We start from the raw sequence: 10,000 nt of genomic DNA on the forward strand, positions 1-10,000 counted from the left end.
CGCTTTTTGTTCCACGAAATCGCACAAGCTTTTTTCGCATCCACGGTTTGCCACCGCACACCAAAATGCCGATCCGGCTGCCTACTTTAGCCAACAGGTGGAGCCAGGCGCGCCGTACTTGCGCGGCACTTCCCACGTCCACCGAAGTCGGTGCCAAGGACCACTTTCGGCGCCGGAGCCGCGTACGAGCCTACTCGAGGCGGAAGAACGAAGCCAGCAAGGGCCTGGCCGCAAGTGCGTTCAATTGTCGGGACGTCCAAGTCCCTCGTTCTTCCGTGCTTCCTCTTTCGGCAAGTCGTTGCGGCACCTTCCCAAAGCGCGCAGACCCGCTAATCGCGACGAGCGCGACGTGGCCGTGCCGCCTTTCCCTCGGCAGCAAGCAAAACGCCTGGCAACGTCGACGCTCCCCTAACCGCGATCTCGCACCGTGTTTCGTGTGGCGAATTCAAAAGCCGGCCGGCGCTGCTGCAACCATTACGGTCGGTACGCATACGCCGCGGAGGGCGGGACGGTCATCGGAGCGTGCGGTTCCTCCATCGAGTACTGCGCACCTCGGCCGTCGCATCGCCGTGCCATGACCGGCCGCGCGTCAACGCGAACCGGTGCCAGCGAGATCCCTCGCCTGCAAGAACCGACCGGCAGCCTCCGTCACCCGAGGACGCGGAGGCGCTTGCCGCGGACGGCGGGACGGTATGCACTGGTGCACAGCGGACCCGTCACATCGCCAGTTCCTTGACCGACCGCCGACGCTTGTGCCGTTCCTCTCGTACTTGGCAGTCGCCGCGCGATTGTCGGGTCTCGTTCTTGCACGCTCGAACGGTCGGGAGGGCACTCGGCTGGCGTTTCGGGAACGCGCAGCCTCGCCTTCTACCGACGTAACCACGACTCGCCGTTCGCGCTCCGCCGCTCCTGTTTACAGTACTAGGCGGTCCCGCAGCGGTCGGGTCGCGCATTTCGAGCGCTTCGAGCCACGGTGCAGTGGCGGGTCGAAAGCCGACCTATGAGTGCGTTGCGCCGTTTGTACCCGCGTCCGCCACCTGGCCGACCGTCCAAGGTCGCGGTGTTGGCGTCCGCTGGGCGCAACAATTTGTCACGGGGTGCCGCTCCACATTCAGGCAGCCCCGTGGGGAAAAGCCGACCCCGCGTCCAAACGGGGTCAGCGGCAGAAAGTGTCGGGCGCAGACGCAGCTGAGGCGCTCACCCTTCACAATCCGTTAATGATCCTTCCGCAGGTTCACCTACGGAAACCTTGTTACGACTTTTACTTCCTCTAAATGATCAAGTTTGGTCATCTTTCCAACAGACCGGCGCAACCGAAAGGCCGCGCCGGACATCGGTCCGAAGACCTCACTAAATCATTCAATCGGTAGTAGCGACGGGCGGTGTGTACAAAGGGCAGGGACGTAATCAACGCGAGCTTATGACTCGCGCTTACTGGGAATTCCTCGTTCAAGGGGAACAATTGCAAGCCCCTATCCCAATCACGAAAGAAGTTCCACGGGTTACCCAGTCTTTTCAGACAGGGATAAAGACACGCTGCTTCCTTCAGTGTAGCGCGCGTGCGGCCCCGGACATCTAAGGGCATCACAGACCTGTTATTGCTCTGTTTCGTGCGGCTAGGAGCCGCTTGTCCCTCTAAGAAGGTTGTAAGGTGCTGGGAACCCCGCACCTATTTAATAGGCTAGAGTCTCGTTCGTTATCGGAATTAACCAGACAAATCGCTCCACCAACTAAGAACGGCCATGCACCACCATCCACCGAATCAAGAAAGAGCTCTCAATCTGTCAATCCTCCCAGTGTCCGGGCCGGGTAAGTTTTCCCGTGTTGAGTCAAATTAAGCCGCAGGCTCCACTCCTGGTGGTGCCCTTCCGTCAATTCCTTTAAGTTTCAGCTTTGCAACCATACTTCCCCCGGAACCCAAATACTTTGGTTTCCCGGAAGCTGCCCGCCGAGTCATTTGAGTAACTCAGGCGGATCGCTGGTTGGCATCGTTTATGGTCAGAACTAGGGCGGTATCTGATCGCCTTCGAACCTCTGACTTTCGTTCTTGATCAATGAAAACATTCTTGGCAAATGCTTTCGCAGTAGTTCGTCTTGCGACGGTCCAAGAATTTCACCTCTAGCGCCGCAATACGAATGCCCCCGTCCGTCCCTCTTAATCATTACCTCGTATTCCAAAAACCAACAGAACAGAAACGAGGTCTTGTTCTATTATTCCATGCAAGTTTATTCAGGCGACTCGCCTGCGTTGAGCACTCTAATTTTTTCAAAGTAAAAGCACCGGCCATCTCGAGGCACACAATGAAGTGCACCAAGAAAGAACCGGCATGATGTTCAGTCCGAGCCGTCGCATCGGGTAGATGCACTACTCGTCTGGAACTGAGATCCAACTACGAGCTTTTTAACCGCAGCAGCTTTAGTATACGCTATTGGAGCTGGAATTACCGCGGCTGCTGGCACCAGACTTGCCCTCCAATTGATCCTCGTTAAAGGATTTAGAGTGTACTCATTTCAATTACGGGGCCTCAAAAGAGTCCCGTATTGTTATTTTTCGTCACTACCTCCCCGTGCCGGGAGTGGGTAATTTGCGCGCCTGCTGCCTTCCTTGGATGTGGTAGCCGTTTCTCAGGCTCCCTCTCCGGAATCGAACCCTGATTCTCCGTTACCCGTAACAACCATGGTAAGCAAGTAACCTACCATCGAAAGTTGATAAGGCAGACACTTGAAAGAAACGTCGCCGGCTCGTGGCCATGCGATCAGCACAAAGTTATCCAGAGTCACCACACAATACGGGCCGAAACCCGATCGATCTTGGTCTAATAAAAGCACCCGTTACCCAAAGGGCTCCAGGCTCACTGCATGTATTAGCTCTAGAATTGCCACAGTTATCCAAGTAGGAAGAAACGATCTAAGGAACCATAACTGATTTAATGAGCCATTCGCGGTTTCGCCTTATTTCGGCATGTACTTAGACATGCATGGCTTAATCTTTGAGACAAGCATATGATTACTGGCAGGATCAACCAGGTAATCGTTCGACTGCGCGTCCGTCCTCGCCCTCGGCGGGCCGGACGCAGTCTGTGTGCGGCGGAGGCCACCTTCAGGCGCCCCAACACGCTTATTTTGCACTCCGAGATGACGGCGTTCGAGCTCGCTACGGCACAACCTTCCCGAAAGACGAGTGGGAGCCGTGCGGCAAGAAGCACGTTCATGCTCGCTCTTTTTCGTTGCATCGACTCGGTCGCGCCGTGCGGGTTGCCCAAGCCCGCTGCACTGTCGGTGGACCGGCCGGAACTAGCAACGGAGCCGAGACTGCAAAGCCGCCAGACGACGGGTCACGCCCGCGTCTTCGGCGCTTTCGCATCTGAATCGCCCGAGGACGACACGGAACACACCTCGATATCGTGGTAAAACGGCACCGTCCGACAACCAGCCCCTAACGCATCAAGCGGATGAGGCTGCAGACGACTGCCGTGGATTCCCCTGGAGCAGACCCGAGGACACGCTTGACGAGGCCGAAGCCCGCCGCATATCAGACACCCGGTCGCTTTCGCGTACGCCGCTCACGAGAACCCCCACATAATAGCAGCGATAAGTACCCAGACCTCCTTGGGCCCTAATACGAGCGTACTCGAGAAAATTTCACCGCGGGTGTGCCCCGAAACGTGTGGCATGTTGAGCGTGCCACAAGTCTACGTCGCTCTCAAACCCGCCGAGGTCGTAGAATTTGCGACCCTACTCACGAAATTCCCACCGAGGATACGGCCGCAAACGTACCGCACCTTGGGTAGGCCACGAGTTTGTGCAACACTACGCTGACGGCACAGCACCGAGGTCGTGCGCGCACGCACGGGAAAATTCCGCCGCGGTTTCTGCCGAAAACGTGAGGCACCACGACTCTCCGCAAGTTCGCGTCGACTGCGAAAGACCGAAGTCGTGAACGACGTGTCCGCTACTCGCCGCCGACACGCTGGACACCAAACGTACAACGACTCGACGGCGTCGTAGAGGCCCACGACGCGGTTTTCCTTAACGACGTCTCGGCGTGGCACCGACAGGTTAGAACGGCCGACCAACGTTCCCTGTCCGCCGTTCGGCTCAGTCGAAGGGCTCGGCGACTTCGGCAACGCTGCGAAGCCGCACGGTGACGCACGCCATGTCCCCATTTTTTTTTTTCTTTCTGCGTCTGCCGGGGTGCCCCTATAATAGCAGCGATAAGCACCCAGACCGCCGTGGGTCGCTCGCCCCGGCTGACGTGGTTTTTCGTACTCCTGCGGCGGTCGCCGTCAAGCACGTCCAAATACGCTACTTTCGTGGGCGCATTCACGCTCTTTCGCTTCGCCGGAGTGCCAGCACTCACTCTGCCAAAAACGGCGAACATCCGAGCGGCGGTTCCCACTTTTGCGTCGGCGTCGCAAACCCCGCCCCGGCAGACGAGGTTTGCCGTACTCGTGCGACGGTGGCCGGCGGGCACGTCGAAAGACGCCGATATCGTGCGCGAATTGGCGCACCTTGGCTTCACCGGAGTGCCGCCACTGACTCCTCCAAAAACGGCGAAGATCCGAGCGGCGCTTCCCACTTTCGCATCGGCGTCCCGAACTCCGCCCCGGCTGACGCGGTTTACCGTACTCGTGCGACGGTCGCCGGCGAGCACGTGGAAAGACGCCGATATCGTGCCCGAATCGGCTCCGTTCGGCTTCGCCGGAGTGCCAGCACTGGCTCGGCGAAAGACGACGAACATCCGAGCGACGGTTCTCACTATTGCGTACGCGTCGCAAACCCCGCCCCGGCAGACGCACTTTGCCGTACTCGTGCGACGGTCGCCGGCGAGCACGTAGAAAGACGCCGATATCGTGCCGGAATCGGCCCCGTTTGGCTTCGCCGGAGTGCCAGCACTCACTCGGCCACAAACGGCGAACATCTGAGCGGCGGTTCCCACTTAGCCGTCGGCGTCCCGAACTCCGCCCCGGCAGACGCGGTTGCCGAGCTCGTGCGACTAGCGACCGCGAAGCCGTCTCGCGACGCCGCTTTCGTGCGCGGCTCCCACTGCGACCTGGGTCACCCGAGGTCGACGAGCAAAAAAGAATGTCGAAAAAAATTTTTTTTTTTTTTTGCGTCTGCCGGGGTGCCCCTATAATAGCAGCGATAAGCACCCAGACCGCCATGGGTCGCTCGCCCCGGCTGACGTGGTTTTTCGTTTTCCTGCGGTGGTCGTCGTCAAGCACGTCCAAACACGCCACTTTCGTGGGCGCATTCGCGCTCTTTCGCTTCGCCGGAGTGCCAGCACTCACTCTGCCAAAAACGGCGAACATCCGAGCGGCGGTTCCCACTTTTGCGTCGGCGTCGCAAACCCCGCCCCGGCAGACGAGGTTTGCCGTACTCGTGCGACGGTGGCCGGCGGGCACGTCGAAAGACGCCGATATCGTGCGCGAATTGGCGCACCTTGGCTTCACCGGAGTGCCGCCACTGACTCCTCCAAAAACGGCGAAGATCCGAGCGGCGCTTCCCACTTTCGCATCGGCGTCCCGAACTCCGCCCCGGCTGACGCGGTTTACCGTACTCGTGCGACGGTCGCCGGCGAGCACGTGGAAAGACGCCGATATCGTGCCCGAATCGGCTCCGTTCGGCTTCGCCGGATTGCCAGCACTGGCTCGGCGAAAGACGACGAACATCCGAGCGACGGTTCTCACTATTGCGTACGCGTCGCAAACCCCGCCCCGGCAGACGCACTTTGCCGTACTCGTGCGACGGTCGCCGGCGAGCACGTAGAAAGACGCCGATATCGTGCCGGAATCGGCCCCGTTTGGCTTCGCCGGAGTGCCAGCACTCACTCGGCCACAAACGGCGAACATCCGAGCGGCGGTTCCCACTTAGCCGTCGGCGTCCCGAACTCCGCCCCGGCAGACGCGGTTGCCGAGCTCGTGCGACTAGCGACCGCGAAGCCGTCTCGCGACGCCGCTTTCGTGCGCGGCTCCCACTGCGACCTGGGTCACCCGAGGTCGACGAGCAAAAAAGAATGTCGAAAAAAATTTTTTTTTTTTTTTTGCGTCTGCCGGGGTGCCCCTATAATAGCAGCGATAAGCACCCAGACCGCCATGGGTCGCTCGCCCCGGCTGACGTGGTTTTTCGTTTTCCTGCGGTGGTCGTCGTCAAGCACGTCCAAACACGCCACTTTCGTGGGCGCATTCGCGCTCTTTCGCTTCGCCGGAGTGCCAGCACTCACTCTGCCAAAAACGGCGAACATCCTAGTGGCGGTTCCCACTTTTGCGTCGGCGTCGCCAACCCCGCCCCGGCATACGCGGTTTGCCGTACTCGTGCGGCGGTGGCCGGCGGGCACGTCGAAAGACACCGATATCGTGCGCGAGTCGATGCTTCTTGGTCTCGCAGGAGGGCCGCCACTCACTCCTGCAAAAACGGCGAAGATCCGAGCGGCGCTTCCCACTTTTTCGTCGGCGTCGCAAACCTCGCCCCGGCAGACGCGCTTTGCCGTACTCGTGCGACGGTCGCCGGCGAGCACGTCGAAATACGCCGATATCGTGCCCGAATCGGCCCCGTTTCGCTTCGCCGGAGTGCCAGCACTCGCTCGGCCAAAGACGACGAACATCCGAGCGACGGTTCCCACTATTGCGTACGCGTCGCGAACCCCGCCCCGGCAGACGCGGTTTGCCGTACTCGTGCGGCGGTGGCCGGCGGGCACGTCGAAAGACGCCGATATCGTGCACGAATTGGCGCTCCTTGGCTTCACCGGAGTGCCAGCACTCACTCGGCCAAAAACGGCGAACATCCGAGCAGCGGTACCCACTTAGCCGTCGGCATCCCGAACTCCGCGCCGGCTGACGCGGTTGCCGAGCTCGTGCGACTAGCGACCGCGAACGCGTCTCGCGACGCCGCTTTCGTGCGCGGCTCCCATTGCGACCTGGGTTACCCGAGCTCGACCAGCAAAAAAGAAGGTCGAAAATTTTTTTTTTTTTTCTGCGTCTGCCGGGGTGCCCCTATAATAGCAGCGATAAGCACCCAGACCGCCGTGTGTCGCTCGCCCCGGCTGACGTGGTTTTTCGTACTCCTGCAGCGGTCGCCGTCACGCACGTCCAAATACGCCACTTTCGTGGGCGCATTCGCGCTCTTTCGCGTCGCCGGAGTGCCAGCACTCACTCTGCCAAAAACGGCCAACATCCGAGCGGCGGTTCCCACTTTTGCGTCGGCGTCGTAAACCCCGCCCCGGCAGACGCGGTTTGCCCTACTCGTGCGACGGTCGCCGGCGAGCGCGTCGAAAGACGCCGATATCGTGCGCTAATTGGCGCTCCCTGGCTTCTCCGGAGTGCCGCCACTCACTCCTCCAAAAACGGCGAAGATCCGAGCGGCGTTCTCCACTTTCGCATCGGCGTCCCGAACTCCGCCCGGGCTGACGCGGTTTACCGTACTCGTGCGACGGTCGCCGGCGGGCACGTCGAAAGACGCCGATATCGTGCCGTAATCGGCCCCGTTTGGCTTCGCCCGTGTGCCAGCACTCACTCGGCCAAAAACGGCGAACATCCGAGCAGCGTTTCCCACTTTCGCATCGGCGTCCCGAAGCCCGCCCCGGCAGACGCGGTTTGCCCTACTCGAGCGACGGTCGCCGGCGATCACGTCGAAAGGCGCCGAATTCGTGCACGAATCGATGCTTCTTGGTCTCGCAGGAGGGCCGCCACTCACTCCTGCAAAAACGGCGAAGATCCGAGTTGCGCTTCCCACTTTTTCGTCGGCGTCCCGAACTACGCCCCGGCTGACGCGGTTTACCGTACTCGTGCGACGGTCGCCGGCGGGCACTTCAAAATACGCCGATTTCGTGGGCGCATTCACGCTGTTTCGCTTCCCCGGAGTGCCAACACTCACTCTGCCGAAAGCGGCGATCATCCGAGCGGCGGTTCCCACTTTTGCGTCGGCTTCGCAAACGGCGCCCCGGCAGACGCGCTCGTGCGACGTACTCGTGCGACGGTCGCCGGCGAGCACGTCGAAAGACGCCGATATCGTGCTCGAATCGACCCCGTTTCGCTTCGCCGGAGTGCTGCCAGTCACGGCGCAGAAAACGGCGAACAAGTGTTTTTTTTTTTTTTTTCCTAGAATTTGTGTTATAGAAGGCACATTTGATATCGGACGATAATTTTCAACTTTATCACGCGCACCGATTTTCGTGTAGAGGTTTGCAAGTTTATGGGAATTTCTCCACTTGGAATAATGCGATTTAGTAGTACTACGAGAACTTCATGGATGTACTCAAGGGTACGGGGCAAGTCAGTTACGTCAACACCTGCAGATTTTTTACACTTCAAACTGAAAATTGTTGGTTGTGAGTCCTCGTGTGATATTAAAGGCCGATTCGCTAACACATAGAACAAAGAAAGAAAGGAAGAAAAAACGCCCGCGCTCGCTCAAGAAACCTGGGTTCGCAACAAGTGGCAACAACAAGCAACCGAGCGAGTGCGCCAAAACCCGTGGCGGCCGAACAAACGCGAAGTCCCAACCGCGTCAGCCGGGGCGGCACGGGACAGGAAAAATCACTTCAGCCGGGGCGGCGGGGCACCGAATAAACCTCGTCACCTCGTCGCAGGATAAAAGAGGAAACAAAAAGTCTAAACAGCGTCTGCTGGAGCGAATGCGTAATAAAACAACAACAACAACAAAAAAAAAAAACACCCGCGCTCAAGAAGTCTGCAATCACCACAAAAGGCGACTGTGACCGAGCAGCGTCAGCCGGGGCCGTGCGGAAACGGAAAAACCGCGACTACCGGGGCGTCGAGGCACCGAAAAATCCACTTCAGCCGCGGCGAAAAAAAAAAACAAAAAGAAAGACGGAGGGGGGGGGGGGGAACCACGTCTGCCGGGGCGAAGGAAAAAAAAAAAACGCGTCTGCCGGGGCGAGCCCGGGTGCGGCACCACCGGGAAAACTGTGGCAAACAGACATGGCGATCGAGTGAGTGGGCCGCCAGCCAGGCTCAGCCAAAAAGTGCAAAGTCCGAACTGCGTCAGCCGGGGCGGCAAAAACCACGTCAGCCGGGGCGGCGCAAAAAACCGCGTCTGCCGGGGCGGCACGAAACCGCGTCAGCCGGGGCGGCGCGAAAACTGCGTCAGCCGGGGCGAAAGAAAAAAAAAAAAAAACGCGTCTGCCGGGGCGAGCCCGGGTGCGGCACCACCGGGAAAACTGTGGCAAACAGACATGGCGATCGAGTGAGTGGGCCGCCAGCCAGGCACAGCCGAAAAGTGCAAAGTCCGAACCGTGTCAGCCGGGGCGGCAAAAAACCGCGTCAGCCGGGGCGGCGCAAAAAACCGCGTCTGCCGGGGCGGCACGAAACCGCGTCAGCCGGGGCGGCGCGAAAACTGCGTCAGCCGGGGCGAGCCCGGGTGCGGCACCACCGGGAAAACTGTGGCAAACAGACATGGCGATCGAGTGAGTGGGCCGCCAGCCAGGCTCAGCCAAAAAGTGCCAAGTCCGAACTGCGTCAGCCGGGGCGGCAAAAAACCGCGTCAGCCGGGGCGGCGCAAAAAACCGCGTCTGCCGGGGCGGCGCGAAAACCGCGTCTGCCGGGGCGGCGCGAAAACTGCGTCAGCCGGGGCGAAAGAAAAAAAAAAACGCGTCTGCCGGGGCGAGCCCGGGTGCGGCACCACCGGGAAAACTGTGGCAAACAGACATGGCGATCGAGTGAGTGGGCCGCCAGCAAGGCTCAGCCAAAAAGTGCTAAGTCCGAACTGCGTCAGCTGGGGCGGCAAAAAACCGCGTCTGCCGGGGCGGCACGAAACCGCGTCAGCCGGGGCGGCGCGAAAACCGCGTCTGCCGGGGCGGCACGAAACCGCGTCAGCCGGGGCGGCGCGAAAACTGCGTCAGCCGGGGCGAGCCCGGGTGCGGCACCACCGGGAAAACTGTGGCAAACAGACATGGCGATCGAGTGAGTGGGCCGCCAGCCAGGCACAGCCGAAAAGTGCTAAGTCCGAACTGCGTCAGCCGGGGCGGCAAAAACCGCGTCAG

The 10,000-nt window shown here is 60.1% G+C and overlaps 1 non-coding gene across 1 annotated transcript; it reads right to left on the reverse strand.

The window, feature by feature from the left end:
* Positions 1–1,215: 1,215 nt before the first annotated feature.
* Positions 1,216–3,030, reverse strand: LOC142792032 (small subunit ribosomal RNA). Its single transcript, XR_012890596.1, has one exon. It is a non-coding gene; the product is annotated as a small subunit ribosomal RNA (ribosomal RNA).
* Between the last annotated feature and the right edge of the window lie 6,970 nt (positions 3,031–10,000).

Source organism: Rhipicephalus microplus, unplaced genomic scaffold (assembly GCF_043290135.1).
Source record: "Rhipicephalus microplus isolate Deutch F79 unplaced genomic scaffold, USDA_Rmic scaffold_201, whole genome shotgun sequence".
Taxonomy (NCBI): Eukaryota; Metazoa; Arthropoda; class Arachnida; order Ixodida; family Ixodidae; genus Rhipicephalus; species Rhipicephalus microplus.